This window comes from Ambystoma mexicanum, chromosome 5p (assembly GCF_040938575.1).
Source record: "Ambystoma mexicanum isolate Mex_15411 chromosome 5p, UKY_AmexF1_1, whole genome shotgun sequence".
NCBI lineage: Eukaryota > Metazoa > Chordata > Amphibia > Caudata > Ambystomatidae > Ambystoma > Ambystoma mexicanum.
The window spans coordinates 278,000,199-278,021,796 of NC_090930.1; the positions used below are offsets into that span (position 1 = coordinate 278,000,199).

The following is a 21,598-nucleotide window of genomic DNA, read 5'->3' on the forward strand; positions in this document are numbered from 1 at the left end:
TTTCTTTTTCTGCAATATCTATACCCTAAATGGAGAAAATGCTAATGCTAATATATTCTGCCCTCAAAACTCATTCTAGAACACAGAGATCTATTCACCCCATTTCTCACGAGATTTGTGAATGCATCGTTTAGAGAAGGAAGGATCCCTAATTCTATCAAGACCGTCTTGGTTACTCCTTTGCCAAAAAAAACTAATCTAAATCCCAAAGATCCCAACAACCTCAGACCCATTACCAATTGTAATTTACTTCTTAGTATCCTTGACAAATCTGCATATTTGCAATTCCAGGCACATGTAGTATTGAATATTATTCTCCATAGCAGACAACCAGGCTTTCAGGCCATGTTACAGCACAGAGAGTCTATTAGTGGATCTACAATCACATGTGCTAAAAATCATAGAGGAGGGGAAAGTGGGGCTGCTGGTCCTACTGGATTTGTCCGCAGCCTTTGATTTGGTGGACCATGGCCTTCTCCACCATTCCCTATGCCACCTAGGTCACTGTTCGGATGTCGCGGTCAATTGTTTTCACTCTTTTCAATCAGACTGTGAATTTAGGATCCAGTGGGGCCCAGCTTGCTCACCAACAGCCCTGATCTGGTGTGGAGTCCCTCAGGGGGCAAGTCTGTCGCCCATTTTGTTTAATTTATATATCAGGCGTCTGTGTACACTTCTAGATGACCTGGGCGTATTTTTTTACAAACTATGCCGTTGACACCCAGCTAGTCATGGAAACTAATGGCGATTACAACACAGATTCTGCAGCTCTGTCGAACATTTACAATCAAATCGAATACTGGATGTCAACAAATTGGCTCTGCCTTAAAGGAATAGTGTGCTCAGAAATATTATTGGGAAAAAAGATGGGCAATAATCAAAAAAATATCAAAATGTTTTTTTTGTTGAAGTCCTTATGTAATGTATTGAGCAAATGAAGCTCAAACTTTAAAATGGGAAGCACTAGGAGGCATCCATTTTGTGAAATGGATGCCGCCTGTGCTTGCCCATGAGGCGCTAATGAAGCCAGCTGTAGTAAACAAAAGCTACCACTGGGTGGCTTTTGCTTCATTGGTGCCGGATGACGGAGACCAGAGACTGCAGGCAGGAAAGCTGCATCTCGGTAAGTGCTAATTTCTTTTTTTTAAATAAGCACTAGCTGCAATTTTTTTCTATGTTTTCCGAGCTGGAGGAGCCCGGAAAACTTAGAAATAAAACCGCAGCTTTTAAATCGTTGTATTTATGTTTGTGGTAGCTTCAGCTTGGAGCCCCCTGGGAGAGTCAGTATTGCCTTTGGAGAAGGCGACAGGCCAGTTTGTCAGAGGGCGAGCCTAAAGCCTGCCACTTCCGTTCCGCAGGGCTGCATTTGAGTCTCAGGGTTACAAGTTCAGAGTCGTACCAGGTGTTACGCTTGGAGGCATGTTTCAGGCGGATCCTTACTGGGGCAAGAATGTCAAGAGTGTTAGTGATGCCAAGATGGAGGTTGCTGAGGGCGGAGGTAGAGGTAGAGTCTGCTGTGGGGATAGAAAGGGGCGTGAAGGTAGATGCAAATGCAGCAGCTGACACTCATTTCATCGGACGGACATTCCTGAACGAGGTTGGCAGGGCTGGGGGAAGTGCAGTCAGATGTCAGAGGTCCAGGTGAGAGGAGAGGAGAGAATGGTCTGACCAGGAGACTGGGGTGGTGAGTGGGGAGGAGAGCAAGAGATCAGTGTGGATGATGGCATCAAGAGTGTGTCCAGCCGAGTGGATAGGACCAGAGGGGAGTATGGAGAGGGAGAGGGAGGTGCAGAGGTCACAGAAGAAAGTGGATGCTGTGATTGAGGAGTCAGGGTGGATGTTGAAGTCACCCAGGAAAAGGAGTTTAGAGGTGGATGAGAGGAGAGAGGAGGCAAAATCAGACCATTCAGAGAAGAACAGGGTGGTAGAGCCAGGTGGCCTGTATATAGTGGCAATGGTCAGGAAGGAAGTGGGAGAGATGACCAGTTTGCAAACCAGGCTCTCGAAGGAAGAGTAAGGCAGGGCGGGCATGAGGGAAGAAGGGACCCACTCAGGGAATATCAGGGCAACACCACCGCTAGCGCGGTTTGGGCGTGGCATGGAGATTATCTTATAGCCGTCAGGGAGAAGCAAGTCAAAACCAGTGACTGAGCTGGCATTGAACCACATCTCAGTAAGAGCGAGGACATCAAGGTCAATGCCTTCAAGGAGGAGGCAGATGTCGGCAGAGTGTTTGATAGCAGAGCGAGCATTAAGTGTGGCTAGATGCAAGAGGTCACTGCCCTTGAAGGTTTTCCGAGGAGAACAGGGGCGTGGTAAACTAGTCGGAAGAGGGGGGACAGAGAAAGTGGAAGGAGTAGCAGGTGTGGGAAGGAAGTTGATGAGGGACGGCAAGCGCCGATCAAAGAGGAGGAGGTTGGGTTGAGGACCCTGAGCCAAGAAAGTGCCATTGTGATAGACATTAATGATACACCTGGGCGATGAGAAGCCCACCGAGAGTACTTCCCATCTAGTGCCACAATTAATGGGTGAAGATGTGAGAGGAGAGAGAGTAGAGATAAGATGAGGAGTACATAGATCTGGAGAGGGGACAGAAAAGAGGATATCAGTGAAAATCTGTCTCGGAGTTGCGCTGACATAGGTGTCTGCGATAGGTAGGCCAGGGTTAGCGGTCAGCAGGTCTTTTTTAAGCTTTTTTCTTCCAGACTTCGTGAGAGAAGGTGGATAGGTGATAGAATAGCAGTTAGAAAAGAGAGGGGAGATGGTGAGTGCCATAAAGGTAGCAGGGGAAAGGAGGAGGATAGTGGAGGGGCTGTACAGCACATTACAAGCACAAACTCATCAGGTAGCCTAGTTGCCAAGAGACTCAAGAAAATAGACCAGGATTCGAATTACACCATAATCACAGAATGCAATGCAAAAGGGGTGCAGGGATGTTAAAAAACACACCAGGATTCAAATGACACCAGAAGCACAGAATGCAATGCAAAAAGGGGTGCGGAAATGTTAAAACACACACCAGGATTCGAATTACACCAGAAGCATAGAATGCAAAGCAAAAAGGGGTACAGAGATGTTAAAAAACACACCAGGATTCAAATGACACCAGAAGCACAGAATGCAATGCAAAAAGGGGTGCGGAAATGTTAAAACACACACCAGGATTCAAATGACACCAGAAGCACAGAATGCAATGCAAAAAGGGGTGCGGAAATGTTAAAACACACACCAGGATTCGAATTACACCAGAAGCATAGAATGCAAAGCAAAAAGGGGTACAGAGATGTTAAAAAACACACCAAGATTCGAATTACATCAGAAGCACAAAATGCAATGCAAAAAAGGGATGCAGAGATGTTAAAAAATACACCAGGATTCGGATTTGCACAAGAGGCAATGAAAAGAAGGATTAAGTGAGGCAGAAAAGACAGAATAGCATAGGTACACCATGGTTGAACAGCTGTATTGGTTAGTGGAAAGAGCGATAACAATGTCCAGCCATGACTCACAGGTATTCTTGAGGGGTTCACAAAGTTCCAAAGGCCCAAGTTTGTGGGGCAACAGGCTGCATTCCTGTTGGCTGTTCAATGAGGTGCTGCGGGTGTGCAAGGAGGAGGCCCTCTGAGCCCTCCAAGGTCAGGACAGGAACAGACAGGGGCCTTGTAGTAGGAGGAGGACAATCAGCGGCCAGTAGCAAAGAACTGCTGAAGTGGAGTAACAATGAAGCTGCAATCCGCCATTTATGAGTGATGTTATACTCCACAGGATGCAGTAACCCTCCAGGGCTACCGTGAAGTGAAGATTCTGCGTGGGAGAGTTCCTCTGCATGAGGAGCCCAGCAGAGATGAGTAGCGGGCACCCCAGGCTAATTAACAATGAATATTGTGAAAAAACTGAAAATCGAAGAAACAAAAACCGAAAATATTCTTTTCTTTTTTTTCCCTTTTCTATACTAGCAAGCGGGTAGTACTGACTCCAATGTGCCCGAGCCCAAGAGGGCTTCCAAGAGTGCAGCACTTATGCAGTGGTCCGATGGTGCTTCACGATGTTTTCATGCAGGTTTTGCCTCGTCTCGGTGCAGTTGGAAAGTGGCCAAAGGGGGAGGCCGTAGGGGCCTAGTGGCGGGCCTTGATGAAGGGGCCGGCTTTGCCTGCTGGCTGCCTGATAGACCTTAAGGCACTTCACCAGGCCAATCAGTGGCCAGTAGCCAAGAACTGCTGAAGTGTAGGAACAATAAAGCGGCAGTCCGCCATTTTCTAGGGGAAGCAGTAATCCTGTGGGGCTACCGTGAAGAGAAGAAGCAGCGCGGGAGAGATCATCTGCATGTGGAGCCCAGCAGAGATGGGAAGTGGACCCCACAGGCTAATTAACAATGAATATTGTGCAAAAACTCATGGGCTCTGGCCAGCAGCAATTGGCTCTTTGTTTCTGGAGTGGCTGGTTTTCCAATAGTCATAGCCAGTAAGATAGCTCAGTGGGTTGAGCCCTCACTGCTGCAATGTGTGTGTGGCCTGCAGGTTGAGGTTCGACTCCCAGCAAGCTCAACTCAGCCTTTCATCCTGCTGAGGTTGAAAATTGAGTACCAGCACAGGTTGGGTAATATTGTATGTGTATTTGTTCTATGTGAAGCGCTTAAACATAAGTGCTATATAATAACGTATCATTATTGTTTGGCATTGCATTCCCAGTGATTTAGTACTATGGGCCTATACGCACCGATACATTTGGTGATCCATTCTTGTTTGAAACGTATCTCACTTTACAGTGATATCGTAACCATATTTTTCGTAGTGTGCTTAGAAACAATGCTATGTGATGCCACTTCCTGTTTTGTCGAGGGGTGAAATGTCGTGTTCCATCGCTTCCTGTGATGTCACTTCTGGGTGGCGTGAAATTACATCACATCCTGTGATGTCATCAGAGGTCGAGCGTCGTGTGATGTCACTTCGATACCCCCTGGCAATTTGGTGAAATTACGTCCCTGAAGTAATCATAGGAAACCTTTACCACAACATTTCAACTTTGTATTTATTGAAAGCTCCTTCGCAACACAACACTTGCATTGGTGTGTTGACAACAACAGGGCCTTTTCAGCTCCTGCATTTGTGCATCACTAATCCAATGCTTTGCTGGGTGCATGGTGTCATGGGAACATAGCTATTTATTTATGTATGTATTGGGTATTTAAAAAGCGCCTAGACCAAAAATGGTGCTTCAAGGCGCCACAAGACAAAAAAGGGGGCGGAGGACAGGGAAGAAAACACCAAGGACAGTCCTACTAGGCCTTGATGTTAACAATATAGCAGCTGGAAGCTGCTGTCTGTCAGACATCAGTGAGATAATAAGTCAGTAGCGCCTGACCCTTATTCACATATCCTGATTCCTTCTCTTAAAATATCTCGGTGAAGCAACTACACGTGCACATGGAACCTCACCAGTCCGGAACCCAGGGTCTTTAGGTCCTTTAATCACTGCATACTCAATTCATGTTCTGTCCCATTCAGCCGCAGTACGGCCCAGAATGCTGCAAAACATGCTTGCCTACCCCAGCCTACGCCAGCTCCACAGATTGTAGGCACACAGCTGAGAAACAGATGTTGCGGCTGCCAATGCTCTATTGGTGTAATCAAAATATTGTAACCAGGTTCGTGCTCAGCCACTCGATTTATAAGCACTATGTGTGTCCTTCGCTGAAGTCCTGGTCAAAACGAACATTGGAAAAGCCAGCAGTTTTGGCTTGTGTACAAGTATTAGGCAATGCCAAGCACTGCTGTTAGATGCCCAGGTACTCGCAGCACAAGTGACTTTGCTGACACAAAAGCCCAAACTGTTGGCATTTCCAATGCTTGTTCTTTTTCAAATCAATTATAACATCAATAGAAGATATCGTGTGAGTACATGTAGTCTATTGGTGAAAGTAAGATGCAAGCACTTAGACGTGGGACTTCAAAAATAAATTATTGACGGTAGCATAAACATCTGGAAAAAAAAGTATAATAAAAGAAGCTTTATATATTGTGGGATAGGGGATGCAGGTATAGGGAAAGCGGAGGCTGAACAGGGCAGTTCCTGTATATGGGGAACCGTCGCAGCCCTCGCAGCCCTACTTTACGTGACGCTAATGCAGGTTTTGGCTAATGGGTGGGCTGATGCATTCTACTCAGAGGTGTGGGCAACAAGAGGCCTGCAGTGTAGGAAATTGCATTATCCTGGACCATGTGTTTTGGTTGGATTGAGCCCGCTAGCACAGGAGCCGAGATTGAAACCAGCTGCAGTGGTTCAACCACTGCGATTTGGTGGTGCTCAGGCACCTCAAAAAGGAAGGGAACTTTTATTTTTATATGGGAGCACAGCTTTTTGTTATTTTGTGGACATCAAATACCCTACAGGGTCGGGACTCTGCATTTGACACCCTTATAGGAAGGACTTGGAATGAGGGAGCCATATGATCTCAAGCAATGACAAAAACACACACCTCCTCTTTGTACGCATATTTGAGCACTATCTCACATGCAAGCCTCAGCCTCATCTCCCAGCAACCATCAATCCCAGACTCCCATGACATTGTGTGGAGACTGGTGCAATCAACTCACACTTTCATGGATCGCCTCCTTCTTGTCCACATCACTTGGGCTCGCCATTTGCACTACATCCATCAGGCAGCGATTAACACTTTCCACCACCCCATTACTTTGGGGAGGTACAGCGCTGTCCTCCTGTGTTTTATACAACATTAGTACCGGGCGATGGACAATCAGAATGAAAGGACCATTCTGATTGGCCCTCGCCGGGGCATTACCTGACCGTGAATCCCTGGATTCATGCATTTGTCCCCGACGGGGAGTGTGGCAACCCATCAGCCAATGAGGAGGCTCGAAGTGGGGCCATCCCTAAAATGCTTTAAGTGCCCCGGTCACGCAGATCTTGCGGGATGGGGTACTAATAGCTATATGCCCCTCTTAGCGGGGGCATTACCGACTCTGGCTTAACAAAGGCCCCGGGGCATTACCTGAGTCGGAAATGCCCCCGCCCCTCGGGGCATAATGCTTAATTGTCCAAGATACCTTTCTACCTCCTTAGTCACAAACTGTGGACCATTGTCACACAGTGCACTGGGTGGCTCGTTGGGCTGTCACAGAAAACACACAGAGCTCTCACTCCAACAGCCCGCTGCACACCCTGTTCCAATATACAGGAAAGAGGGCGTTTTAATGCTTCTGCATGGCCTGGTGCCACACCCAATAGACACTGTGCCAGGTGAGGGGATGCCTTCAGTCCTACCCCAATAGTTTGATCCTAACATGCTGTTAATGGCCTCTGGTATTCACTAAGCCATGCTTAGAGCATGGAGGGCCTGAATTAAAAAAAATTGTTACATTGGTGTCTGTCTTAAGCCACCTCTCCAATATTCACATCACACATTAGATAATACCTCAGTATCATCCAACCAGAGCATTGCGTTCAAACAAAATGCAGATTACCCGTCGGAACCACAGGCATGCAAATGTCCTTGAAAGATCTTTTTCAGTAAAAGCAGCTAACCTCTGGGATTCAATACCCATTGCATTGAGAGCAGAACCCGAACTAAGAGTTTTCAGGAAATCCTTAAAAAGCCTGCTCTTCAAGTAACTAGCTTATTCCCAAAATTCATCATAGGATTGTTTTTGTCCCTTCTATTGTTGTTTGTCCTCATTGTGCCAATGTTCTGCGCCCCGATGCCTGCGGACTTTCGGCGCATTAGAAATAAATAAATAAACACATAATGGTGCCATCATGTGACCATCCTTGTGGGAAACGTTCGGGTTCCACTGAAGGTATGACTCATCTCCGCGGTGGCCCCGTCCCTGACCCTGCAATCCAGTCTAATGAGGTAAGTGCAGGCACGGACATTCAGCTGTGCAGGTCCCCCTGGGAGCCGGACTCACGTAGGAACCCATGTGGGTGTGATCATTAGGGCCATAAACAATACAGACTTCTGCTCTGCTTATAGGGCCACAAGCAGGGATGCTAAACATTAACCTAATGTCCTTTCTATATTTATTTGTAGATTGGAGGTGGCACCGAATAACTCATTCTGGTTATTTTGGTCCCTAATTGTCCATTTTTGAAAGGGACGTCTGTTTTGGAGCCACTGGTAAGCGCACACGCTTATTTTCATAAGTACACACAATGCAATAGTGAATGGCCAGGGAGAATGGAGGTACTATTGGTATGTTCTCTTATGCCCTATAGTTGTTGTGGTCAGTGGTCCTGATATGTGAGTAATTTTACTGTCACTGAGAAACCGGTCCAACAGGGCTCTTTTTGCAGCGCACAGTCTCTGTGCCAGTGCCTTTGTTGGCGGGCTGCAACTTCATGCTAAGTCCCCTGAGGTTGGTTGGCTTTCCTTTTGTGTGCTTGCGCTTATGCACTAGTGGTGACGGACATGGCTTTCAAGTGGTGGACTGAGCTTGTGTTGGGTGCTGTGGGTCTCCAGCTGTACTGCGGAGGCATGGTGGAGGGAATCCTGTCTTGTTGCTCACCTTGGATCAGTGGGATTCATGTATTTTATTCCCACATGACTCCGATCATTGGATTAGTACAGCATTTTGGTACTACTATCACAAATTAAGTGGGTTGTAAATTGCATGTTTGGGTAGATGCATAGGCTTATGTTTGTATAACATGTTTTGTTTGGCTTTTGTAGTATGTTGGTCCCCTGATGAAGACATTGCATTTCTTTCATACATTGAAACTGGTTGGGTCATTTTATTCAGGAATATCAGGTGGAAAATGGATGCATGAAGAATACATTAATGTCCATCTCTGTGTACACGCGTACACAAATCTTTTGTCATTGAAATTCATTATGTTCCTGGATTTATGTTTGTAGGTTTGTTGTTTAAGGTGTGTATTTAGATAGGCTGTCGAATTTGAAAGTTATTGTAAAAGTGAGTGAGGTGGGTGTTTAATTCTGACAGTGAGTGATTGGCATTGAATGTATTTGGGTATTGAATTACTTATCTATAATGTCTGTGCTCTGTTCTTTTAATGATGTTTGTTGTCCAAAACAGGAATATGATTATGTACAAGCATTGCATGTAATTTGAATAAAGTGTTTTTTAGAAATGTTACCCCACTATTGCTTTCTGTTGTTGCTGAAATCATCCATGTCCATCATACAAAATATGTGCAGCATGAACAAATCACATGTTGCATGAGTGTCTTGCTAGTCCAATTGCATGTTTGCAAGATGACTGACAGCATGTCGTTATCCACCCAGCAGGTACACAGTAAATTGAAGGCGAAGAGGCGGGCCCTCCACTGCCCAGAACACCTCCATTGTTGGCAGTGCGTCCACTGCCACCTCCACACCTGCACAGGCCAGATGGGAGAGCAGCGGGAGGAAGACCAGGAGGGAGGCAGCAAGATCACATGAGTTCATCACTGTGCCACCTGTGGCAGGTGTGGTGACAACCACTGTCCCCAGATTGCTGCCCAGTGGCCCCTTCACCAGCCATACAGGGGGCACAGCACATGCTGAGGCAGGTGCTTGGATGGCCACACCACAGAAAGCCCCGGTGGAGATTCCAAAGAGTGTCGAGCTCAATCATGCACCCACCTATCAGCCCCTTGACACGCCCTCATCACCTGTGTGGGACCGGCAATGCCAGTGCCAGTCAGGGGTGAACACAGGGTGAGAGCTCACCAGACAAGGAGGAGGTGGAAGACACTGGTTCCAGCTGCCCTGCTTCAGCCCCATCCCTCCCCAGAGCCCACCGCCAGTGCCACAGCATACGCTGGCAGCGATATGGGGGAAGCTGGATGCAATGGAGCAGAACCAGTCAGACATCAAAAACTTTGCAGGCCAGCAGGTTCAGCGTCTGTAGGCGATCAGGGACTGCCTCAGGGACCCTTCAGGAGGATTTCCCTGTCCCTCTACAAGATGTGAAAATCCAGAGGGTGCTTCACAGCCTAGTCCCCGGGGATACCGTACTCAGGTGGCCAGGGAAAGGCCATTGCTTTTGGAACCCAAGCCTGGGGGTGCACAAGCGAGGGGGGATCACCTGGGTAGGGGGTCCTTGGGGAGTGGAGGTGAAGCACCTAGTGGAAAGACATGGTATCCCCCTTTTCCCACTGTCCATCCAACCCCTATCCCTACTTATTGTATGGGAAACTAAAACTCCCATAATTTCTCCCCACTTCACATTGACAACATTACTGAGTCGAGGAAGATGAGGAATGAGGCCAGAAAGATTACCTCTCATGACTTGCAATGGCTCTGTCCCTTTAATGAGATCAGGCAGAGTCAGGCACGTAATCCTAACTACAGACACCTGCCATTTATTAGCATTCCCTGTCAGGATAAAACGTGGCGCGCACAGGCACACTCTGAGTGAGGCTGGGTACGAGAAGGAGCAGTTCTTCGAGGGCTGATGTGAACCAGGCTATTAAAGTTGGAAGGCCAAGGGGCTGGTCAGCATTTGCAGAGAACGAGAGAGTGCCAGGCGGGAATTCCATACTCCTGTAGAGCCGTAAGTGTTCCAAAACTGGAACTGAGTGAATCGCAAGGAAATACCTATAACATGCTTCAAGGTGGCCTGCTCCCCTTCTGGATGAACAATGAAGTCGGGGAGGAGCAGAGAAGGCGTTGCCAGGGGCTTTGACTGCCACATGAAAAGCATTGAGAAAAGAAACCTACTTAACCTGATCAGTGAGTTATTAGAGGCAACAAAAGCCTGGTTTTGTTAAAGATAAGTAAAACTGTAGCAAAGTGACGGCTGCATGTGTTCCGATAAAACGTGTAATGGAAAGGACAATTGCTGAACTCTGATGAGAGTATACAAAGTAACAGAGTGGTCCTGCAAGGCAGAATCACACATTGAAAAGTCTCTGTAAAGTGTTTTGAAGTTGTGATAAAGTGGAAGCGAAGACAAGAAAGTAACCGCAAAATTGAATGGAAGCTAATTGAAAGGAAAAGAAAGTATATTAACTTTAACATGCTAAGAGGGCAATGTATGAACTTTAAAGTGGTACACCCATAGGGCGAATGAAGGAAAAGATGAAGATCGTTAGAACAACAAGTATCAAGAATCATTGGTGTTAAGAGTTGATGGAGTTGTTGAACTGTTTGGTTACCAGAGAGGTTGAAGTGGTCATGCAGAGGTCTGTGTAAAATCCTTGCAGTTTCGAATGTCTTCGACAGTGAAAGTGAAGTAAAGTAAAAGTTGTATGGAATTGCCTTAGGCAAGGGAACCCCCACAGAGAGGAAAGACAGGCTTGAGCTCGGCAGAGGGAAGCCTGTGTTGAACCAATTGCATAGAACTGTCTTGGGGAAGGGAAGAGGGTTTGATCCTGGCAGAGGGAAACACATGTGAGAAGAAAAAGGCAAGTGTGAAAAGAAAGACAGGCTTGAGCCTGGCAGAGGGAAGCCTGTGTTGAACTGTGATAGACAGGCTTGAGCCAGGCGTAGGGAAGCTTCTGTTGAACTTGCGTAAAGTACAAGTTAAAAGTAGAACTGTGCATTTGTGGCAAGGCGGACAAAGCCTAAAGAATTTGTTGAACTGTCAAAAGCTTGAAACCCAAGCCTGAACTGTTGAATTGTACCAGTAAGCCAGAGTGTGCCAGATTGATGGAACTGTGCCATCACCTATTCTTTTAAGAGACTCTTGAGAACCCCTGCTTTTGAACGTGGGGAAGGGAGTTGCTACCTAAGCCATTCTGAAATTTCTTTTGAGCCACTATTTTTCCTTAATACTTTCTCTTTACACATTTGTTATTTAAGAAGGAGGGCAAGGTTAGGTTTTCTTAGTATAGGCCTTTGTATTTTGACTAGACTGACTTGGACTTGTTTGTTATTGATTTAATGGTTGAGACTACTCCCAATCTAGTTAGGGGCTATTGCCCCAAAATGTTGTATCAAAAATGCTGAATGCATGTTTTGTGTGCATTCGGCATAGTTGATAAGGTTGAATCCCAAAATCCCAAACTAGGTGAGCAGAGGTTGCGGACTTGTCCCCCGCTCTCCTAGTTCAGTATTATGGGCTGTGGGAGTTGCAGGGGTGCCCCCCACATACACTAAAAGCACAGTGGGGGATAAAAATCCAAATAGCTCAAATTACAATATGCAAGCAAGTGAGCTTCGCAATATTGTAATTCGAGCAATTCGGATTAGGTCATTTAAATTATATCCTAGTTAGGGCCAGTTGGGAATTCTCTCAACCTTATTAAAATACAAAATAAAGGTTTTGAAAGGTGTATCACTTGTGTCTGTGTCTACTGTTGATACCATGCCTTCCTTACACAGACCACTTCGGCCACCCCTAAAGTAGGGCAGAGGATGAAGGAGCGCACAGCTGACATGTCGGCCTTTGCCAAGTCCCTCCACTCCTGCATACAGATGACACTGCAGCACATCAGGGGCCCAAGTCTGATCCCTCCACCCCCATCCCCCCACAGAGGGATCTGTGCCCAGCACCACAAGGTGCCACTCCCAGCATCATTTGACTCCAACGGTGCATCAGCAGGCCACGGAAATGACAGTTCTTGGCACTCTGTGCATAGGCACAAGGGAGGTGGGTGGAGAGTTATGTTGGGAATGGGGAAAGTGGAGGGTGTTGGGGATGGTGTGTTGGGGGAATGGGAGGTGGGTGGGGTGGGTGTGTTGGGGTGGTATTTTTCACACTTGGTCATAAAATTCTAGTTCACTTGAAGCAATGCTAGGGCATTCCTTTTTGTGTGATTGTGATGTATTCAATGCGTGTGTATGTACAAAGGTGAGCAGCATGTGATTATCGATGTGATCATAATCAATTGTCTATCAGTTCTTGCCGCACCAGACGGCCATCCCTTCCCCTTTCCCGCTCACTGTCTGGCAGCACTGCACCTGCAGGTAGTGAGTCATTGTATTCTGGGGGCAATATATCCTCATCAGGGGCTAGTGGGACATTTCACCTGAGGCAGATGTTGTGCAGCATGGCACAGGCAAGAAATTTGTGTCCACCCTTCCCCGGCCTGTACATCAAGGACCCACCGATCTGGTGCAGACATCGGAAATTACCCTTCAGCAGACCAATGGTCTGCTCTGTGCACAGCCTGGTCCTGACGTGTGCCACTTTGCAAGCTACCTCCTGTGGCATACGTGGATTGTTCACAAGTGTTAAAAGTCATGGAAGCTGGGGATATCCAGAGTCACCTGCAAGGGCAAAGATAACAGGTGTCAGTCACAGTCCATTTTGGATGAGTTTCCTTTTCAAAAATCCATGTTGATTGGCACTCTTTTCATGCATGTTTTCAACATTGTTTTCCATCCCAGTCATTGAATGTAGCGTCATATGCAATGGGGGTACATATGCATTGTCGTGTTACACCGTGCACACAGCTCTCAACCAGCAGTCGCCAACTTCATGACCTGTGAATGGTATTGCAGGGTGCATGTTGCCTGTGTTGGGCCTGTGCGCTGCTATCATGCATGTGCCCTGATAGATGATTGGTTGTTATTGTGCATGTTTGCGGTTTCTGCTTTTATTCCATTATGACTTCACATATATGATTGCCAGACTACATGCATTCATTGTATGCCAGAGTTGCATTGTCTTTGTTCAGTGTTGAACTGTCCCATTGGATGTGTAGTTATGTGTTCCCTGTGCATTGTGGTTCCTGCAGTTCTCTATGTGTGCATTACTTACTTGTTGAGACAATATGCATGACTGGCATACTACTCTATTGTTCTGTGGGTTGGTGGCTGTCATGGACAGGGTGAGTGGGCCGGCCCTGCATGAACACTGCCTTGCCAGGATATGCATTGATCACTAGTGGTGATACCCCCCGCCACTTCACATTGCATTTCCCTCATGCTGCAAGATATGTTTGTGTGATGGCACTTGTATTCACCCAGTATCCATGTCCGTTGGTCTCTGTGGCTCTTCATGTATGCAGGAAGTGTGCTGTTCTGCTGGATTATGGCATTGTGGGTGGAACCAGGGAAGCGGGCTCAGCAGTGGGTGATCACAAGGACAGCATTGCAGGTGACCTGGGCATTCATAGAGTGATACTGCTTCCCTTTGTGGTATATCTCTTCAGATGCCGGGGGGCCACCAACGCCACATGGGTGCAGTCCAGAGCAGCTATTACATTGGGCAGGTGGGCTGATGAATACAAACGTGCCTTCGTGGCATTTATCTGTGCCGGGGTGGTGGGCAGGGAACTGTTTTGGGAAGTATGGCGCAGGAGTACATTATGCACCTGCGCAAGCAAATGTGAATATGTGGCCTGGGGCATGTGTACAGTGGCAAGTAAGTGTAGGACCGACACAAGCTTCGGCAGCAAGGGTGAGGCAGTTTTGATATTGAAAAACAGAGGGGGAGGGGGGTCTGGGAAACTCTCTACCAGCACGAACTAGCCCATTGACTTATTCTTGGGTGGATGGCCCCTGGGAGAGTCTCAACCAAGTCTTTAGCTCACTGTTTTTTTCACAGAGAAGACATTTCCCCACATATCAGTCCAGCACCGAAACGCTAGGCAATTCTCCTCTGAACAAGAGTACCACAGCAACCCCATACACGTGTTTCAACCTTCTTGGGCATCATCAGTGAGGTGAAGCTGCGCCCCTCTAAGAACAGTGAGCAAGGGGTCCACGTCTGGATTCCCCTGGTAACTTAGGGTGAGACCCAAAGTTACTTAGTATGCAAAACAGAGGGGGTCTGGGAAACTCTCTACCAGCACGAACACAGCCCATTGACTTGTTCTTGGGTGGATGGCCCCTGGGAGAGTCTCAACCAAGTCTTTAGCTCACTGCTCTTTTCACAGAGAAGACATTTCCCTGCATATTAGTCTTTGCGCTGCCCTGCCCTGCATGTCATCATGGTTGCTGATGATTGGCTAAATGATGGTTTCCCTGTCCAGCTGGTACAGAGTAATCAGGTGGTTGTCAGTTAATGTCAGGGTGAGGGCCTGACCCGAAGAATTTGCACTTACCTTGCATGGCGCCTCCTCCTCCTCTTCCTCCTCACTGCGCCCCTGCACTGCTATTCATGCCTCTGCAGCTCAATGTGAAGCAATAGCAGCTGCATGCCCAGTTCGCATTAGCTAGTGGCAGCATGGTGTTGGTAAGTGTGTTAGGATCAGGTGTGGGTATTATGTTCCCTTTATGGGTGGTTTGGGTGGATTTCCATCACCTGTATGCATTTACAGTGTTGGCGGTCATTCCGCCGGCGCTAATTCCACTGGGGCTAATTCCGCTAGCGCTGACTTCTTATTCGGTGGTATGGTAAAAGTGGCAGTAATTCCGTTACTGCTACCTTTATCTTATACCGCCATACTCATAATGAGGCCCATTGTCTTATAAATGGAGCAAGATGCATTCCCTCATTTAGTTTGTTTATATTATCTTGGGTTGCCATCCCTTGGCTCCTGGCAATGACAGTTCCATTATTTGGCTTTTATCCTAGCAACATGTTGCCTTGCACCCACTCTGTGGGTTTGGCTGAGAGTAGAGTGGGCTGGCTGAGCACTTCTCATTATCCAAAGAACAGCAGTTGATTTCATGATTCTAAGTTTGGTCTTCCCTCGACTGCGTGGGTCTAGTGTGATCCTGTGAGTGGGGTCTGCTACGGAGTGGTGGGGTGCACCCAGCGATACGCGCGCCCAGGTTGAAACATTCGAGGCTTTGTGAGGTATCTAGGTAGTTTTGCAGGGCATTGTACCTTGATTGCTTCACTGCCATGCTGCTTTAATCATTTCGATTGAGAGTTACTGTAAGCCTGGCATTTCATGGCCTAAGGCTCTAGTCCCGTGTGTACTGTGGGACCAGTTCTGTAGGGTGCGCGGACCTCTGCCAATACAGGTTTTGTAAACAGTGCACAGGACTGCAAATTTGACTCTTCGCTCTGTAAGTAATACGTGGATGCATTTTAGCACAGGGCATGGGATCAATTTTTCTCTTATTGAGACTGATTCTATGGGCACAGATATCATACTTTTTTCAGAGCACATATATTTGCACAGATTAATCAAAAGAGCCATAATGCCATCAACAGAAAATACCATGCACCATATTGGCAACATGATTAGATAGATCTGCAGTACACAGAGATTTTTTTTTTTTAAAAAAGGCGTCTACCTGTGTTTTCCATAATTGACGTATTTCAGTTGAAACGCCCACAACGTGCCACCCTGAGCACAGCACTAGCAGGAGATCACTCTGCAGGGCTGGCCAGGGTCAGCTCTCCTCCACAGTGGTGTCAAGTTTTAAACACGTCCATGATGACATACACACCATCGGGAGATACCCCCTCCCAAACAAATTGCGACCCCATCTACTTCCCTTCCACCTTTCCTGGGACTGGTCAGAGCGTGGAACAAATATGCTGTGCTTCCCATTGGCCAAAAGTGAGAATTTGTGATCCTATGATCCCATTTCTCCGCCTTTAAGGAGGACCTTTGTGGTTTTCGTGTCCATGAACAGTCCTACCCATAGCTGTGGCATAGTCAAACGCCCAGTGGTTCCAGCTTCCTCATGTGTGCATGTGTGCATCCTGGTGCTGAGGGTATTTGAGCAATATTCCTTTGAAGTGACAGAAATGTTCTTCATTTGTAAAAGGCGAAGGACTTAATGGAGGGGGGGGGCATATATAATGAGCAAAATAGTCCGAATATTGGTAAACAGCTTCCGTTGCGTTGAAGCAAGAATATTCCATTTAAAACACTAAATGGCAAAGTGTTAAGTCGGAGAACTCATGTAACCATCCTCTGGGGGGGTCAATGAGTACACCTATGGTGTCATCTATCTGCTTAAAAATGTGAAACGTGAGACTTTTTTGTTTCGCATAGAGGGAGGCTGGGGAAATCTGAGGGCCAAATGGAGCCACCTGCTCTGTGATGCGACTCTAGACAGGGTAAATTAGGATTGTTCATATAGTGACGAACAAAGCTGTATCTTTTGTCCCAGAGTCCAAGGTTTTCCATATAGCAGACACTGAAATCACAAGCAAAGTGTGCAGCCATTCGGTGGCGCCTACAGAGAAGACAGGATCCCACAAGAGTGTGGGGGAACCAGCTAGCACACCTTGACTGACCTGTTCACAGAACCCGATTCCAAAATGGCTGACAGTGTATTTGTAACCTTGGGCTTCAGGTGCAGGGCCACCACCAACCCTGGCCAGAGAACTGGGGAGGAGGTAATCCAAGCCTGCTGAGACAAGCAAGAGCATGCACAATTGGGTGTCTTCCAGCTTGAGACCAGAGCACCAGCAAGGCTGTTGCAAGCCTCCGCCCCAGGCTTGCCAATCCTCATCTACAACATGCTTCACATGCTTCACATGTATATAGTTACACTTTAAGTTTCAATAAAGCAACTTCACTAGTTCAACTTCGCCATCCTTGATCCTACAAGCCCCCACATTACAGCCACATTTTGACTCTCCCCGCCCCAGACTTTAAGTTATTCAGTACACCCAAAAGACCAGTGAAGGAGCAGTGGAAGATGGCAATCTACCCAGCTGTGTCCTTAACCCTAGTTCCAGAAGCTTAGAGCCAGCAGTAGACTGAGCCACCGGACCGGAAGGCTCTGGTGTGCGCGATTAAATGATGAGATCAGCTTGCACAGCGCACAAAATCGCATGATAAATTCAGCAGCCTGGAGCTCCAGGCTGAGCACCATACGGTACTATGGCTTTGTGTGTACAGAAAAGGTAGAGGAGGAGGAGGAGGTTTTGGGCTGAATGAGTATGGAACCCAGAGTCAGAGTGCTTTTTGGAACTTTTTGGGAACTTTTCACCCGCAGTACTCCTGCAGTACCCTTCTTACCATGTTCCACAAAATTACAGAGAAGAGTCACACCCGGGGCCAATAGCTCAGAAATGAGAAAAGGGAAGCTGTTTTCTTGATGTTTATGGATGAACTTGAACTTTCATTCGGGATTGATGTATCCCGGGCTTTGTATATTACTGTTGGGTGTCATTACTTATGGTTTTATACAATGTTTTTGTGATATTCTTGTGTCTGTTGCATGGATTGTTGGTTTTGTAATTTGCAGACTTTGGCTTTGTTGTTCTCGTTCTTTTTCCTTTCTTCCTTTATGCACCTCTATTCTTTTCTTGTACAGGATGTTTAGTGGTAGTTTATGATGAGCTGATTCGTATCTTTTGACTTTGGTTGACAAGGAGTGTGATTCAAAGATTAGTGCCATATTTTGTTGTTATTTACTGTTGTGAAATAAAAACTTTTGATCGGGAAAAGGGAAGTAGGGAAAGAGATAGGGGAAGGAAAGGCAGTCATTAGGGCCAGATTCTGAAAGCCAGTAAATGGGACACACAAATACTAAACTTTCACCCTCCCTCCCGCCCGCCCCCACCACTAAACTCACCCCCTGTCATTCCGATGCTGGCGGCAGGAGGAGTGGTGCCGTACTATTAGGGTGTAGCAGTGCTTTAAGTGGGGTGAGAAATCGAGAGGGGGCTGTAATGTGGGGGCGTGGCCTGAAGTGTGCGGTGCGTGTTATGTAAGTAGTGTAAGGAGCTTAAAGAAAATGCACTTAAATGACCAGCATTAGTGTGTTATTGTCGCCACAGCATGCAGTTTTATGCAGCCTCCGAAGGGGAGACTGCATACAACTGCACGCTCTCGGGGACAATGACACACCAAGGGTGGTCATATAACTGTATGTTAAGTGTAACCACCCACCACTCCCAACAGCAGGAACAGATTTTGGTGTTTCTTTTCCCATGCTGGGGATCCGAACCGGGGACCAACCAGTGTCACAGGCTACAGGCTACTGTGCGATTCAGTAAGTGTTTCATTCAATAGACTGCTTGCTGCATAACGCCGGTAGCGGGGCTTTACGTGGCAAGCAGTCTATTGAATGAAACAAAATAAATCCAGCACCTACGACATAGCACAGCACTGTGCTGGTCGATAGGTGCTGTATTGCTTTTGTTTTATTCAATAGACTGCTTGGCACATAAACCCCGTCATGGGTTCTATGTGTCAAGCAGTCTCTATTGAATGAAACAAAAGTAGTCCAACACCTACAGAATAACGCAGTGGATATGGCACTGGTTTGTCAGGGGCACAGCTTGCGTTCGAATCCTGGCAGAGGAGCGGGAAATTAAAAAAAAAGTGGATTGTGTTGCTGAGTTGTGGGAACCGCCGGGGCTGAGACCCGGCTCACTTAAAAGCATGGTTGTTAAAGCCTCTTAACGCAGGGGCAGCATGAGCGCTGGGGGGTTTGCGTGTTCAGAGCACCTCCAGCAACAAATCCACATATTTCTATATCACGTAAAGTATGTGCAGTCTGCAGACCCTCGCACTATCTTTCAGACAGAGATGTGGGAACCTGCTACAAAAAGCACGCTCATACTGTGCTCGCAGTAATGAGTTTTACCATACCGGCCCTTCATATTATTTTCCTTTTATATCTGACTGCCACCGTGTGACATATCTATGACATTCTTTTGAAGAACCTGCATACCATGCTCGTTTTTTTAACGGTGCAGCAATGCAGGGCTGAAGGCTTTATTTCTTCTCTAAGGGTGCCATAGTTTAGCACCTATTTATGTTTTTGCCTCATTTGGTGGCGCTAATGCTACGCCCAAAACATTGCTACAGGCAAAAAAGAGAAAGGGGTGTTAGGAAGCAGGCTGTTTGATTTGCACTGTAACTGGCAATGTTTGTGGCAAGATGTGGTCTCATTTATTTATTTATTTATTTGTGTGCATTTATAAGGCGCTTATACAGCAAGTCAATTGTGCTTCAAAGTACCAACAGGGCAACAGGGCTGGAACATGGGATTGAAAAACAATGAAAACACTGATGGATTGCGCAAAGTTTGGAAGCACTCGTGTGGGCAACGTACGCAATGAACAACAACCTGCGGCAATTCGCTACAGAATGGGGAGAAACAATGGAATTTCTGAAAGTTGACTTTAGGGTGCAATAGTGCCCGCAACACTTAAAACTCTTGGATCTCCACTGAGCGCACTTGATTTATGGGTCCTCATAGGAGGAAAGAGATATTAAAGTCCTCAAGGAGGGGGAGGGGGTGGGGGGAGATGTGGGGTGGATTTGTTTAACATGTTGTAAAATCAATAAAGTGAATTGAAACAAAAAACAGTGAAGGATAAAGACGGACCAACTAGGCCTTGTGAGCATTAAGAACGTGCAAGTGCAGAGAGAAGAGAGGGGAAGAGGTAGTGGGGGCTAAGTGCTAGGAGTGCCAGTGCTTGTGAGTGAGCAGCACATGTAAGTGCCCAGTGCAGGAAATGCTAAGGAGAGGTCAGCTGCCAATAAACAGGTAAGTACAGGCCTACGGTGGCATAGGCCAGTGGCAAGTGCTGGGAGCGGGCGGAGGCTGAAGGTGATTGGGTGTGGGAGGCCAGTGCCCAGAAGAACACGTAAGGGCCCTGGTCACCAATCTCAGCGACTTTGGGATTAGCAGAGGAGGGAGGAAGGGAAGGGGGAGGTGGAAGGGAAAGTCTTGAGTAGCTTCTGGAATTTTAGGAGATCCGGCACAAGACGAAGAGGAAGCTTGTTCCATAAGAGGGACCCAGCTGAGGAAAGAGATCGGACCCAGGCCTCTGTTTAGCGAAACGCTTGACACACAGAGAGTTGGTACCTGAGGAACGTACAGATCTAGAGGGAGAGTATTTAGTAAGGGCAAGGTGTAGATAGCTTGGTCCCTGGCCCCCAGCCTTATGGATGATGCAGAGGGATTTGAAATTGATCCTTGCAGCCAGTGGAGAGTTTTTCGGGCTGGAGAAAAGTGGTTGCTGGGCTTGAGGCCAAGGATAAGTCTCGCTGCCCTATTCTGGATTAGCTGGAGAGGTCATAGAGAGGAAGAGGGTAGATTCAGGAAGAGGCTATTGCAGTAGTCCAGCCTACAGAGAACCTGAACTCTGGAGTCATTGAGCTTCTAGGGGAAAGTGAGAAAAGGGAGAATTCCTTTGAGAAGGAAGAGTTGAAAGGGGGACTTCTTGGCAAGGTCCTGAATGTGAGGGAGGAAGGAAAGAGAGGTGTCGAAGATGACTCCAAGGTTTCTGGCTTCGGATGAGGGAGATGGGGGACAGCCCATAGAGGATGGTCGATTGAGGGGAAGAAAGTAAATGATGAAAATGATGTGTTATTTATATAGCGCCTTAAAACCAAAGCTCCAAAGTTGGAGCAGGTGTCCCTATAGGAAGGATCTCAGTCTTGCTGGCGTTAAGGCAGAGATCGTTGGAAATGCACCATGACTGGATTGATTTGTTTATTGTTGCCGCTGCCATAGAGCTCCCTCTTCCTCCTCCGCTCATGGAGGCCTGTGAGCAAGAGCAGGTCACTGACTGCTTCAGAGTTTGCCTGGGGGCCTGACTGATGTTCATTCAGAAACCCATTCCTCAATAATCGCGTTCTTTCCACCCCTGTTTTGCCACTGCACAGGATGTGCATTCCCCCTTGTAAACCACCATTACCCTACCTAAGGGCCTAGCTGTGTTATGTTCCAGGTTAACAAGATCAGCAAAGCTCCTCCTGTATGAGAAGCACACTTCAGGAGATTCAAGCTAAGCAGTGAGACTGAGTGATTGAGTTACACGCTCCTGCTGAAGCAGAACAGCCTACGGCAAAAAAGCGGGGCTGCCCAAAT

At 47.1% G+C, this 21,598-nt stretch overlaps 1 protein-coding gene across 1 annotated transcript in view; it reads right to left on the reverse strand.

Annotated features, from left to right (window-relative positions):
* Positions 1–21,598, reverse strand: part of LOC138480909 (uncharacterized) — an 829,951-nt gene that overhangs the window by 321,514 nt on the left and 486,839 nt on the right. The window lies entirely within an intron of this gene.